Genomic DNA, 15612 nt, shown 5'->3' with positions numbered 1-15612 from the left:
GGCTGTCATCATGTACAAAACCAACACTATCATCGCTATCTTGATCATCATTTACACCAAAGGCCTCATTATCTCCTTCACTGAGCCCATCAGCTGAATCATCCTCTTTCATTTATAAGATATCCCTGTAATCCTTTGTACTTATATAATTATGTAATATATAACAAGTATTTATATAATTATGTAATATATAACAAGTACTTATATAATTATGTAATATATAACAAGCAATTACAATTTTTATCTGGATCTCAAAAGTAAATAGAGGAGCGTCTTTCTATATTTAAAATCAAGCTTTTAAAGCCCAAAAAATACGCTGAATAGTAGTCCTCAAGGATGAATGCCTTCGGTTGAACAATTCCTTATCATTTTTAGGAAATTATCTCCAAATTCTTGCAAATAATAACGAGTGCCGCAATGTGGAGCCAAAAATCCTGGAAGATTTGCATAACAAACACCGACTAAATAATATTTACTACAATAGAAGATATATTTCACATGAATTAATTGAAGATAATAATAAATAAAAAATACTAAGTAAACATAAATTATTTACCTTCAGGTACCCAAAGTTTATCTAGTCGAGTCAATGCTGACTTCAGTACACGTGAATCAGCTGTTGATCACTCCTATCCAACAAGTACATAAGTGAATTTTTTGGGTATACGACCAATGTCCCACATTGGCTAGAAGTGGGGAGGATCATAGATATATATGTATGAACAATAGTCTCCATTGGAATGAGGCCTTTTGGGGAAAAGCCCAAGAGCAAATCCATGAGGGCTTAGACCCAAACTGGACAATATCATACTAATGTAGAGAAAGGTAGTGTCCATAGTCCTTACAAATTGTATCAAAGCCTATGCCCCGAAGTTAGCCACAATGGATGAATCCTTTGAATACCGAACAAAGGTGGTGGGTTTTGATTAGATCGCGATGGGATCCGTGGATGAGTTCTATTGAACAAGTGGTGTGCTCCAGATTCTTCATGGACGTGTCCTGGTACCAACACGATGAAAAGGAGTTGATTTGGATAGAGCAAACTCTCGAGATGGGTAGTACTCTATGTAAGGTGTGTGTTTCAAACGCATTGGAGTATAGAATCCGGGTTGGTAGAGAGTGGATGGATAGATGATTGTTTGTCTAGAAGTGGGGAGGATCATGGATGTATATGTATGGACAGTAGTCTCCATTGGTATGAGGCCTTTTGGGGTAAAGTCCAAGAGAAAATCCATGAGGGCTTAAGCCCAAAGTGGGCAATATCATACCAATGTGGAGAAAGGTATTGTCCACAGTCCTTATAGAATTGCATGTCAATTGTATATACTGCCACTTGATTTTGTGAGAGAAAACCCTTCATGTTCCAGAATCTTGGTTGTTGCTCAAATGGGATATTCGCTTTGATATGAGTTCTATCAATAGCCTCAATACAATTCTAATGATACCATTTCAATTAACACAAATTCGACATTAACCTAAAATTATTCATCAGATGGCTTTGATGTTATCTTAAAGTATAAAAAAAAATGAGATTGTTTAAGATCTTCAAGTGAGAACGTTTTGACAGCCGTTTTATGTAATCAAAGTGAAGTTTAACAACAACATCTAACACCTTATTAAAAATATTTGCTTATGGTCCAATTCGATCTATCAAACATCTCTGATATGGCACTGTACGATTGTTACAGACCAATAGTGAGGAGAAAATATGCAAGTTGTTCTTCCACTGATATGGTCCTTGTAGCTAATAAGAATCCTCTACTCTTTGATTTATCCTGTAAACTTTTTGAAATTTAACAGGTGGTTTTTCTAATACCTTTTTCAAATATAATAGACCACCAATCTCATAAGAATGTGGTACACACTTATTGCAATGGAATATATAATATATTGCCGTGGAGAACATAATTGCGAAGGCAAACATAATGGTAATATTTTGTTTGTCTGACATATTATCCATGAATACCTATAAACACAATCACCGCAAACACAATTGCAACAAAAAAACCATGACCTATATCAACCCAAAGACATAAACACAAACACACACCTATCTTCAATCACAACTCCACACAACCACAATCACAACCTGTCTTGAACACTTGTATCAATCACATCCTTTCTTCAATCACATAATGCCTGTCAATCACAACCTAACTTAAATGCAACACATCCACATCCATAACTACTATGACAAGAATCATATTCATCCACAAACCTATCTTCAATAACATCATATCTTCAATCAATTTCATAACTCCAATCAACATCCTTCACCACAATCACAACATACATATTCATCCATGTCTTACAATGTCACAACCACTGAGGAGCGTAATCACAACATACAATAATTCAAAAACATATTCATCCATAGTCATATTCATCCATATTCACCACAATCATATTCATCCAAAGTCATATTCATTCATATTCACCACATTCACAACACACAATAATTCAAAAACATAATGACATTGATAATACAACCACAAACACCCAAGTCTTACAATGTCATAATTCAAAAAATAACATTAATAAAGACCACTTGTCCCAAAGTCAATAGTGCACTTAAAACTCATTACAATTCACGGTAATTAAAATGAAGCCAATTACACCCCTCTTCCATTGTCATCCTAACAACCATATCCTTCTTATCTACCGTGTCCAACCATTAAGGAGCATGATACTTCAAGTCTCTCAGCAAGTTCAGGATTTCCAAGAGGGCTTTGTACCATGACAGTTTAGTATTGACATCTTTAGGTTGGAAGACATCCATAAATGTTTCTGCAATAGCGGTCATCACATCAATGAATTTTCCAATATCATTAGGGGACATACGGGATCTCTTCCTACAACGAGTAGAAGGTGACGGGTTACCTATTCACTGCTGCTTAGGTGCCGACTCATTGCCTCTAGGGATTGGCAAAGGGATCTCCTTATTGCATCGACATCATCGATCTCGTCGATCAGTGTCCCTTCTAGCCCATGAAGAAGGTCATCACCCAACTTTACACATGTTTGACTGGTTGTCCCCATGAATATGGAGTTTCTCACAACCAAAGACAATTTGTCATACGACGTGAACCCTACCCGTCTATAATTGTCAGTGTTCCTGTAATCCTACAAGAAAACAAAAATCTTTTAGAAGTCTTGGAATAGTACACCCTTGAAAACCCTAAACTTTGTACGCCTGAAAACCCTAAACCCTAAACCCCAAACCCCAAACCCCAAACCCCAAACCCCAAACCCAAAATTATACCTTAAACCCTATACGTAAAATTATATCCTAAACCCTAATTTTTATTAATCCTAAACCATAAATCCAAAAATCACACCATAAACCATAAACCCTTAACCCTAAACCCAAAATTATACAGAAATTGAACAATCAATACAAATAAATCACAAAAAAATAAAATAAAATAATATCCAATAATAAATCAAACTAAAAAAAATAGGGTTTAGGGTTACATTGGAATACCTTTTGAAATTTGGGGGAAATCGAAGCAGAATGGGAGAAATTTTTTAGGGCCGTCGAGTCTGAACGGGGAAAATGAAGGAAGAGAGTTGATGAGGGAGAGAAATCAAAGCTGAAATAGGGGAAATCGAAGGAAGTTAGGGCATTCAAAGCCAAACGGGGAAGAATAGAAGGATTTGTGACAATTCCAATAACGAGCGAGGGGCGAGAGAGGGGGAAACAAAGAGTGATAGGTGAGATGCAAGAGAGGGCTGAGATGAGGTTCTTGTAGAGAGGACAAGATGAGGTTTGGACAGAGAACGAGAGGTGAGAGAGGGGAAGTAGTGAGCACTGAGATCAAGTTCCGAAAATCGGTAGAGAGCGAGATGCAATAGAGGGGAAGCATAGAGTGAAGAGAGGGATGAGAGAGAAGGTTGAGCGAATGAGCAGTGGCACGCAAAGAGTGTCGAGCGAACGAGTTAAAGTGAATGAACCATGATTTGGGTTGGACTTCACTTTCACGCATTTTACATAGGAGTGAGTGCAAGTTAGTGAACTGATTCATTCACTTTCACTTTCCTTCGGTTGCACGCACTAACGGTTTTGGGTAAGTGAGAGTGTACTCACTTACACTTTCATTTATTCTCCAGGTGCAATAACAAGGCCTCAATCTCTTGCTTGTGAAGATTTTGTCATAAGGTTTTAGTAAAATTGGAATAAATAAATAGGAATTTATGAAATAAGTGAACTTAGAATAATATATTCCAAAAATGGTTGGGAAGTCACATTTCCCCACCATGGATTTTGAAAAGAGACCTCTTCCATGTCCTCTTCTTGTTTGTATGGAACTGGAAAGATAAGGCAAGAGTTTGGCTTCTTTAGCAACACTTTTGACCTAGTTTGAAGATATGATGGACTGCCATTTTATATGGGAAAATTCTATTCACCATTTGTAGGAAGATGAACGTTTATGATGTTCTCTCACCACCAATTTGAGGGGGAGTGTTGGAAGATTGGCTCAAACCAAGACGACCAAGGAAGACCCACAAATCCAAGGAGAAGGCCTGTATGTCCAAGAGAGGTGGCATCATGGTAAATAAGAAGACTTCTCTTAAAGATTTCACAAGGATGTAGTTAGTCAAGGACGAACATGTCTACTTATGTCTTTTCTTATGTAAAACTTGTAGCCTTTGTAACTTCCTCTATAAAACTATAAATAGAGGCTTTTGGCTTGGGGTAGAGTATTCAAGCTCTCTCCCCTTCTCTTAATTCATCCTAGCTCTCTCTTAGCCTAAAAGCTCTCTCTCTCCATCTATTCTATTCTCTGCTTATTTTCTTCTCCTCTCCCTCTCTAACTTTGCTCGAGGTTCTAATAATTGATCATAATTTAACATGGTATCAAAGAAAGGAAAGATCTGAGATGGAAAAGCAGAAGAAGATGGAGAAGAAGCGGAGGAAGAAGAAGAAGAATAGAAAGAAAAATAAAAAAGAGAAGTTCCTCGTTTTTCCTTAAGTATTCTTTCCCAATTCATGTTTGCCATTAGATTTTTAACCCTTTTACTGTATGTTTTGTTACGATATCTTAAAATGTATATTAGATATAATTTATGTTCATAATTGTCGTATAATTTGGGTTATGTACATAGGGTTATTATATTAAGTTTAATGGGATGGGTGGCATTGTATTGGGCCCATGGGCCATTTTGTAACAGGAAAACCTAAAGATTAAATACATAATGAAAGGGGGGAAAACCCCAATGGGAAGAATTTATCTTTCATCTCTCGTGTTCGTTGTCTTCGTCGAGAAACCAGAGAGCTCAACGATCTTTCTCGTTTGGTGGTTTGGACTATTCCGTCAGTCACGTGAGATAGTGGCGGTTTTGTCCATCACAATAGGAGTTGTGAGCTCGCTGTGCCGTCAGCCTGTCCGATGCATTCCGTCTCCGTGTAGACCAGAGTTCCGTGGGGTAGTTTGTTATCGAAAACAAATATTGACATGGTATTAGAGCTAGGCACCACGTTCCACGTTCGAATCCCGACGGAAGCGGTAGGGAACAAGAACAGTGGGTGTTAGAGATAGGTGGTTCCGGTCCACATAGGTTAGGTTTCGTCCACCCTGGTCCACTGATGGGTTAGGTATCAGAGCTCGATTCGTCCGAAGAGAAAGCATCTTCATCCGAAGGTTTTTTGCCCGAAGTATCCCTGTCCGATGACCTGCGTTGTCCGACCACTCTGATTTCGGCAGCGCTTTCGGGGGTTGTCGAAAAACACCATCTAAGCTCGGAGAAGTCGTCAAAAAAGCTTCAATGGGTGCTTTCGTTGCTAGAGAAGCTCCAATGGGTGGTTCCGTTGCCGAGAAGGGGGTTCTCGCTGGGAAAGGAGTTCTCGCCGGAAGGGGAAAAGAAAAGGTTCATTATTTTTCCACCGTCTGTTCACATACGATTAAGAGGAAAATTATTTGCATAAGGTCGTTTTGAAATTTTTAGAAACTTGGGGGGCCGATTTGGAATTTCTAAAGGTTTAGGGGGCAAATTTGGAATTTTTGAAGGTGTGGGGGTATAGTTGGAATTTTTGAGGTCTGGGGGTATAGTTAGAATTTTTGAAAGTGTGGGGATATATTTCGAATTTCTAATAGTTTGGGGGTAGATCTTGAATTTTTGAAGGTGTGGGGGTCTATTTGGAATTTTCAAAGAGTGGGGGTATAATTGGAATTTCTAATATTGCGAGGGTAGATCGGTAATTTTTTTGGATCCGATTTTTTCATGTCAGCAGACAAGTTAAATTTCTCTCCTATTCGGTTCACGAGCAAGAAATACGGTGCTTGGGAATTTCAGTTCCGATTATTTGTTCAGGTAAAGGGTTTATGAGGTCATATTGATGGGAGTGATCCAGCAACTGGCGATGATGACGCATTGTCAAAATGGATCATCTTGGATGCTAGAGTCATGACCTGGATACTTGGATCCATTGAGCCTCATCTAGTCCTTAATCTGAGGCCCTAAAAAATTGCAACAGATATGTGGAATTACCTCCACAAGGTTTATCGTCAAACCAGCACGACCCGTCGATTTCAAGTTGAATATGAAATGGCAAATTTCACGCAAGGCAGCCGTTCCGTTGAAGAATATTTCTCAGGCTTCCAAATCAGTGAGCTGACTACACTGACATTGTTTATGAGGATGTCCATGTTGCTGCTCTCTTTGTTGTGCAAGCCATACATGAAACTAGTCAAAGGGATCAATTCTTGATGAAGCTCCATCCAGAATTTGAGATTGCTCAGTCACATCTAATGAATCGTCATCCAGTGCCGTCACTGGATGCCTGTTTGAGTGAACTTCTTGGGGAGGAGTAGCGCATTGCTACTCAGGCTCGCATGGAACATCGAGTCCAGGCTGATATCTTGACTCCTGTAGCTTATGTAGCACAAGGAAGAAATTAGGGTCGGGACACCATTTCTATTCAGTGCTTCTACTATAAGGCATTTGGTCACTTTGCTCGGGAATGCCCCTAGAGGTCTTGTAGCTACAACAAGAAGTTGGGTCATTTCATCGTAGTTTGTCCTACATGCCCTGAAAGGAGGAAGAATACAACTTATCATGTCTCCATTGGTACTTCGAGTTCTTTAGCATTGCCGCCTGATGTCCCAGTCACTACCATTTTAGTTCCTCCAACACCTGCAAGTTCAACCACCCTCACTCCTGAAATGGTACAACAGATGATATCTCAGGTAAGCAGAGACTCTCTACTCAACCATGGTATTTTGATTCCGGTGCCTCTAACCGCATGACCAACAATGTTGTATCTTTTTCGAATGTCAGAAAGTATGATGGCAACCTGCACATCAACACTGCTGATGGCAGCACTCTGCCTATCAGTGCTATTGGTGATCTCTCTCCGTCTTTAGCTGATGTCTTTATGTCTCCTGACCTATCGACAAACCTTCTGTTTGTTGGTCAATTGGTTGATAAAAACTGTAATGTTCAGTTTTCTCGTTCTGGCTGTGTTGTGCAGGATCAAGAGTCGGGGAAGGTGATCGCGAAGGAGCCTAAAATAGGCAGGCTATTTCCACTTAAAGTCTTTCTAGCCACTGTTATTCCACGTTCTCCTGTACTTTCTTTTGCTTGTAATGTTGTTGGGTCTGGCACTAAGATGTGGCATAGACGTCTAGGCCACCCAAACTCAGCTGTACTTCATACATTGTTTAAATCGGGTTTATTAAGCAATCAAGACCGCACTTCTCTTTATACTTATTTTGACTGTTCATCATGTAAACTTGGCAAAATTAAAGCTCTACCATTTCCGCATCATGCCTCGCATGCGTCACACTGCTTTGACCTTATTCATAGTGATGTCTGGGGAATTGCTCTTGTTGTCTCGCATGCACAAATTAACTACTTTGTCACCTTTATTGATGACTTTAATCTATTTACTTGGGTCTACTTCTTACGGGCTAAGTCTAGAGTTTTTGTCATTTTTAAGAAGTTTCTTGCACTCATTGAAACACAGTTCTCTGCTCACCTTAAATTACTCCGATCTGACTCTGGAGTTGAGTACATGTCGGCAGAATTCCAGGAATTTCTTCTAAGCAAATGCATTCTCTCTCAACGTTCTTGTCCCTCGACACCACAACAAAATGGTGTTGCTGAGCGAAAAAATCGTCACCTTCTTGATATGGTCCGCACCCTTCTCATTGAATCATCCGTTCCTCCTAGGTTTTGGTGTGAAGCTCTCTCTACCTCCATTCATTTAATCAACCACTTGCCCTCGCCTATCTTGCATCATGTCTCTCCCTTCGTTAAATTATTTGGTTATTCTCCGTTCTACACTGATCTTTGGACGTTCGGTTGTGTTTGTTTTGTGCATCTACTTGATCATGAACGACATAAACTTACAACCCAATCAGTTATGTGTGCATTTCTTGGGTATGCCGGTTCTCAAAAGGGCTACGTTTGCTATGATCCCCAGGTGCATCGAATCTGTGTTTCTCGGAATGTGGTCTTCTTTAAAAATTAATGTTTCTTTCCATCTCAAGTTACTCTACTGTCTGCCTCTCTGTCTAGTTTGCCTAGCTTTGATGAGCCTCACCCCACAACATCGCTGCCCCCTCCTCATCCTGACCTGGAGCTTGCTCCTGATCCTCCCTCTGCTCCTGTTCCCATCACTCTTTGCAGATCCACGCGTCATTCTTACCCTCCAGCTAGGTATGGTTTTCCCTCCCCTGTATCGGGTAGCTACTTTGTAGTCTATTTCCATTCCTTTTGGCTATAAACAGGCTATGGCATATGAGTGTTGGCAAAAGGCAATGCAAATTGAACAAAAGCGCTAAAGCAGAATCACACCTGGGACATTGTGGCTTGACCTCCTACTATTCGGCCTCTTGGGAGTAAGTGGGTCTTCTCTGTCAAGCTACGTTTAGATGGATCGTTGGATCGGTACAAAGCCCGCCTTGTGGCCCTGGGGAACAGGCAAGAATATGAGATTGATTATGAGGAAACTTTTGTACCTGTTGCCAAGATGACCACAGTCCGTACTATCTTAGCCATTGTAGCATCTCAATCTTGGCCACTGCATCAGATGGATGTGAAGAATGCCTTTCTCCATGGTGATCTGCAGGAAGATGTCTACATATAGCTTCTCTCGGGTATGTCTACATCCTCTATTGATCATGTCTGCAAGCTAAGTCGTCCTTTGTATGGGCTTAAACAAGCCCCCCGGGCTTGGTTTGAGAAGTTTCGCGGCACACTTATCCTCCACAAGTTTACCCAGAGTCAGTATGATTCATCTCTCTTCTATCATAAGTCTGCCGTGGGCATGGTCATTCTCTTGGTTTATGTGGATGATATCATCATTACTGGCACTGACTCTGGACTGATTACTAAGCTTCATAAGCTGTTGCATGCCACTTTTCATATGAAGGATCTTGGACAACTCACATACTTCTTAGGGATGGAGGGACATCACACACCCAAAGGTATTTTCTTAAACCAACTTAGGTATATTCAAGATCTTATTACTCTTGCTGGGTTGGAGGACACATCTTCAGTGGCTTACCCCTATGAAGGTCAATGTCAAATATAGGAAAGATGAAGGGACTCTCCTTGATGATCCGACTATCTATCGACGACTAGTCTGGAGTCTCATATACTTGACTACTACTCGCCCAGACATCTCCTATGCTGTTCATCAGGTCAGTCAGTTTATGTCATCTCCTCAACACCTTCATCTTGCGGCAGTTCCACGCATCATCCGCTATCTTCGCGGCTCCTCTGCTCACGATTTAATCTTTCCTATCGGCTCCGTGCTATGTCTAGTTACCTACAGTGATGCTGATTGGGCAGGGTGCCCCGATACCTGCCGCTCTACTACAGGCTGGTGTATGTTTTTAGGGGATGCACTGAATTCTTGGAAATGTAAGAAACAAGACCGGGTGTCCAAGTAATATATCGAGGCCGAGTATCGTGCTATTTCTACTGTGTGTTCTGAAGTTATTTGGCTTCGCGGTTTTCTTGCTGAGCTCCAGTTTCCTCAGCCCTCATCTACACCGCTTCATGCAGATATTATAAGTGCTATCCAGATTGCGGCCAATCCGGTTTTCCATTAGCGCATCAAGCATATTGAGGTTGACTATCACTCCATTTGTGACACTTTGTAGTGCTGGGTAATATCTCTTCCGTACATTTCTTCGGATCTTCAAGTGGCCGATGTCTTCACCAAAGCATTGTCTCAATCTTGACATAATTTTTTTGTTGGTAAATTGTTGTTGGTTGACTCACCAACATCAATTTGAGGGGGGATGTTACGATATCTTAAAATGTATGTTAGATATAATTTATGTTCATAATTGTTGTATAATTTGGGTTATGTACATAGGATTATTAGATTAGGCTTAATGGGATAGGTGGCATTGTATTGGGCCTATGGGCCATTTTGTAACAGGAAAACCTAAAACTTAAATACATAATGAAAGGGGGAAAACCCCAACGGGAAGAATTTATCTTTCGTCTCTCGTGTTCATTGTCTTCGCCGAGAAACCAGAGAGCTTAACGCTCTCTCTCGTTTGGTGGTTTGGACTGTTTCGTCAGCCCCGTGAGATACTGGTGGTTTCGTCCACCACCGTAGGAGTTGTCAGTTGTGCCGACAGCCTGTCCGACGCATTCCATCTTCGTGAAGACCAGAGTTTCGTGGGATAGTTCGTTGCCGAAAACAAACATTGACATGTTTCATATAGAAATTATATATTTTTGGAAAGATAGTTGAGTCTAGTTTCCAACTCAAAAATAATAATTGAGATCAGATTTTTCTAGAAAGAGAAATTGACATCTATAATAACAAAGGTCAAGGAGCAGAAAAGTTTCGTGCAACAACGGAAAGCTCCAAAATTTGAGTCATTTTTTGCCATCTAGAAAGAAAATTTATATGGAGAATTAAGTATCAAAAGAAATATCTGCAAGTGTATTTTTTACCTATTCAATCGATTATCAATTTGAGTTTTTTATATAAAAATATCGATCTCGAAAAAGTTAATGGTCATGCTAGTCAAAGAAGAAAGAGTACTCAGTTCGGCCTGATTATATTGTCTGAAATCTATTAGATTATTTATCTCAAAATCAATATATTTGTATGAAGATTAATTATACTTGTATGAAAGGTTTATAGTTTCAGAAGGAGAATTTTTCATGTCAATCTGATCTATATTTAAGGAGATATTCACATTAGAAGAATCAAAAGTCATGTTGGTATCCTATTGCAAGCCAAGATTCGAATCTAAGCTGAATTTTTTGCTTCACTTTTTGATTTGCTATTATTGATCGACAATATTAGGAAAGTATCCCATATCTACCATTGGAAAATTTATGTTTGTTAACTAACAATATTTGGAAAAATCTTTATAAGATCACCTTATTTCTTTAGAAACTTTCCTTGATTTGTTTGTCAAAGAGAAGAAGTGTTCCTATTCTAAATGATGAACCTTTTTGGCCAACCAGTAATTATGTGAAATTTTGTTGGTGATTTGGAAAGATTAAATAATCTAATTTGATATCCTTGAGTATTAAGCAAGGAAATATTGATTTTTTGGTAAGTGGTGCCTTAATACAAGGGAAAGTTGCCGATTTTAAGAAAGATCTTCTCAAGATTATGATTTGGTGGATAATTTGATTATCATCCTTTTGATTAAGAAAGATATGATTTTTGGTCAGCCAAGATTTTTCTTAATTAAGTGCATAATTAATTGACTAATGTCAATAATTGAGTTGAAGTTGAAATTGGAAGATTGGGTTCAGATTCATCTTTGAATTGAGTTGGTTCAAGTTGTCACTTACTTGGGCTATTTGATTTGGTTTGGTTCTTCTTGAAAAAATTATGCAAATTAATATTTGAGCTATTTTAAAGTTTTTACTACTAGCCTCCTTAATTAGTGGAAGAACAAATGAGATGGAAAATTGACCTAAGCCCATCTTCAACTCGAGCTAGCTCAATTTAACAAGGAAGGACATCTCAGGCTAAGTTTAGTGATAAGGTGATTAACAAATATTTTTGGTGAACTTGTACTTAATCTATTCTTTCTTGAGTTGATTATTAACCCTTGCCACTCCTAAGAGGATCAATAGCTCTCGACTTGAAGTTTACCAAGGCTTATTGGGTGCACATTCTCCTTATTAAGTACTTTCATTATTTGGTACGTGTTATTTGGGCTTTGGCCCATATCCACTGCTGCTATTGTGTCTCTCTGACTGAGATTTTATTATTGAAGATGGACTTCTGGGTTACTGACTGATATCGTGTTAGAAATTAGACGCCCTAATTCCAATTTAACTAGAGCAATAATAATAATAATCACGGAAGAAAAAAAAAAACAAGCAACGAAAATAAACAAGATTTATATGGGTTCGCCTCAATGTGAGACTACGTCATGTCTTTCACTGCAGCAGTAATCCACTATAAAGATGAAATTATTTAGAAGAGAAATTACACATACTTATAATTGGTTTATCCTCTAACCTCTCTCGATGATAACGGATGCTCCTCGGAAACTCAAACCTAATAGCGGCACCCCTCAATTATAAAGAGAAAATTAGGGCAACTGCGATGCAAGAGTAAAATTTCCAAACTGCCCTTAATGAAACAACAATTAATATATCGTGGACCTGGCAGGGGATTCACCCCCACACCCCTGAGAGGGGGGCTTCCTGCCCACTTTCCAACTCCCATGGCAACCTTACCACGATGGTCGATCCGCAGACTGACTCAACGTAGGGTGTTGATTAAGAATGCCATTCTTTTAATTATGCAAATAACTGCTATTGTTTATAAAGAAAGCAAAAAAATAACTTGTAAGAGATTGGTTTATTTTCTCTATTTGTTTGTTGAGTGCATTGAGTCTCTTTAGATATATCCAAGAATAATTTTAGCTTAAAAACAATTGCTTTAGCAAGTTGGTTATTTATGTGATTGATGGTAAGTCATATTAAAAAGATGTATATGGAAGCAAACAGGTGGTACGTAATTTCTAGTTATGCATCATCACTTAGGGGCTCTAATTATTAGCAAAGCCTTCAATTTCTGTATGACCATGACATTTATATAATTGCCCTTCACCTGAACTTTTCTTGAGATACTGAAGGATTCTTTTCAACGCTTCCAATTGTATATGTTGTCGTTGATGCATATATTGGCTGATGACACTAATTGAATAGGAAATATTTGGTCTTGTGACTGTGGGATAGATCAACTTCCCAACTAATCATTGAAATTGATCATCAACAACATCACTACTAATTCCTGCAAACAACTTAACATTAGGTTCCATAGTTGTGTCTACAGGCTTGCTCCAAACATCTCTCTCTCCTTCAATAAATTAAGTACGTACTTTCTTTTGTGATAGAACTATACTATGTTAGGTGTCACGCGGTTAGATTTGGGCTAGGTCCGTCTAGCCAAGCGGAATATCTACCCCGTGCGGCCTAGCTCTTCCGAAGAACTAGTCAGCCTCCTTGAGCCTCAGATCCTCCAACCAATACTTCACACAAGAAGTTGCAAGCCAAATGGGACAATGAAAACACCAAGGTATAGAAGAGAAAAACCTACTTTGTTTTGAGAATACAAGATTACAAAGGGTGGCCAAACACTCTTGAAGGCCAAGGCTAAAAACTCTCTCTATACACTAAAAGATTAAAGAAGGCTAAGGATTTTTCGACCCCTTTACAATGGGAGAGGCCTCTCTATTTATAGTCTCTCCTCTTGCCTTTTGAAATCTCAAAAAACGCTCAAAAACCCATCCGATCCCAAAAATTCGGTTTCTGGCGTCAAGGGGCGCCTCAGGAAACCCCATTTCGCGCGCGGGCGCCTGGCGCCTCAGGAAACCCCATTTCGCCCGCGGGTGACTGGCGCCTGTGCCTGGAGTCCTTCCGCGCGCGCGCCTGCGCCTGGCGTCTTGAGGAAACCCCATTTCGCCCCGCCTGGAGTCTTGGTCGTGCGCCAACAACCCCATTTCGCCCCGCCAGGATTCTTGGTAGCGCCCAACCCCATTTCGCCCCGCCAGAAGTGTCTGCTGGCGTGCTGCCTTGTGTCTGAGCTGGCTGTTGGGGTTGTTGTGCACCTTGTTGCTTGGCCATCCGTTTGGCAAGCTCAAGTGTGTCTTCTTTTGCTGAAATTGATGCCGGGCCGGCCATATGTGTGCGCCCCTCTGGGCCGTGCCATTGCACTTGGCCTTGGCCATTGTTTCTATTGCTGTGCATTGGACTTGCACAGTCTTCCACCTTGGTGTTTGGCCACACCATGGCTTCATCCTCCGTCTCATACTCCCACCACCATAAGACGCCCTCGTCTGCAACCCCTGGCGATAGTCGGCTACCTCCTTTTCGAACTGCCATAGCTCGACAGCGTCTTGCCATGTTGCCTCGCTTTCCAGTTGACCTTGCCACTTGACCAAGTATTGCGTCCTCCGGGGCTTGCCCCTTTGGCGCTCCTCTCGGTCTGCAATAATATACTCTACCCTATTGTCAAAGGTAGTAGATATATCCATGGGAGCTCTTGGGTCAACTACTCTATCCGGGTCCGGGTCTTCAAAATAGGGTTTAAGGTTCGATATATGAAAAACATTGTGGAACTTAAACCTTTTTGGCAGCTGCAATTTGTAGGCGAGGTTGCCCACACGTTCAATGATAGGAAAGGGTCGTTCATATTTCTTCAAAAGACCTTTGTTCCTGCTTCGAAGGTGACGAAATTGCTCAGGTCTGAGTTTGAGAAGGACTTGGTCACCGATATTGAAAGAAGACTCCCTCCTCTTCAAATCAGCATGTTTCTTCATCTTTTTGGCTGCCTTATGCAATAAGACCCATGCCAGCTCCGTTTTCTCTTTCCACCTCTTCGCCAGCTGATGAGCTGCTGGACTTTTCCGTGAAGTGTCTGGAAAGAGACCCGTGGGAGCCAAAGGCTGTCGTCCTGTCGCCAACTCGAAAGGACTATGCTCGGTTGATTCCGATTTCTGCAAATTGTATGAAAACTGGGCCACGTCTAACAAGTCTGGCCAGTTTTTCTGATTTGCTGCAACAAAGTGGCGTAAGTACTGTTCTAACAAAGCATTTACCCGCTCAGTTTGGTCGTCACTTTGAGGATGAAAACTAGTGGAAAAACTTAGAGATGTTCCCAGTAGTTTGAATAACTCGGTCCAGAATTTTCCTGTGAATCTGGGGTCACAATCACTGATGATTGTTGTGGGCAATCCCCAATGCTTCACCACATGTACCATGAATGCTCTAGCTGCTCCGTCTACTGTACAATCACTTGGCACTGCTACGAATGTTCCATACTTCGTAAATCTGTCTACCACCACCATGATAGATGCCAACCCATCTTTCTTACGTAATCCAGAGATGAAGTCCATCAAAATAGACTCCCACAGCCGCTTTGGAATAGGTAAGGGCTGTAGCAAACCCCTAGGCTTGCGTTGTTCGATCTTATCTTGTTGACAAATAAGACACGTGCGCACAAACTCATCCACATCATTCTCCATGTCTGGCCAATAATACTGGCCAGACAACAAGGCCAACGTCCTTCTTTGGCCTAGATGTCCTGCCCACAAGGTATCATGGCATTCCCTCAAGAGGTCACGCCTTAGGTTATCGAACTTAGGCACATAAAGTCGATTACCT

This window comes from Aristolochia californica, unplaced genomic scaffold (genome assembly GCF_029961685.1).
Source record: "Aristolochia californica isolate CCGP_79_NKW_82.1479 unplaced genomic scaffold, dmAriCali1.0.hap1 SCAF_3, whole genome shotgun sequence".
NCBI lineage: Eukaryota > Viridiplantae > Streptophyta > Magnoliopsida > Piperales > Aristolochiaceae > Aristolochia > Aristolochia californica.
Note: the sequence above shows the minus strand (reverse complement) of the source record.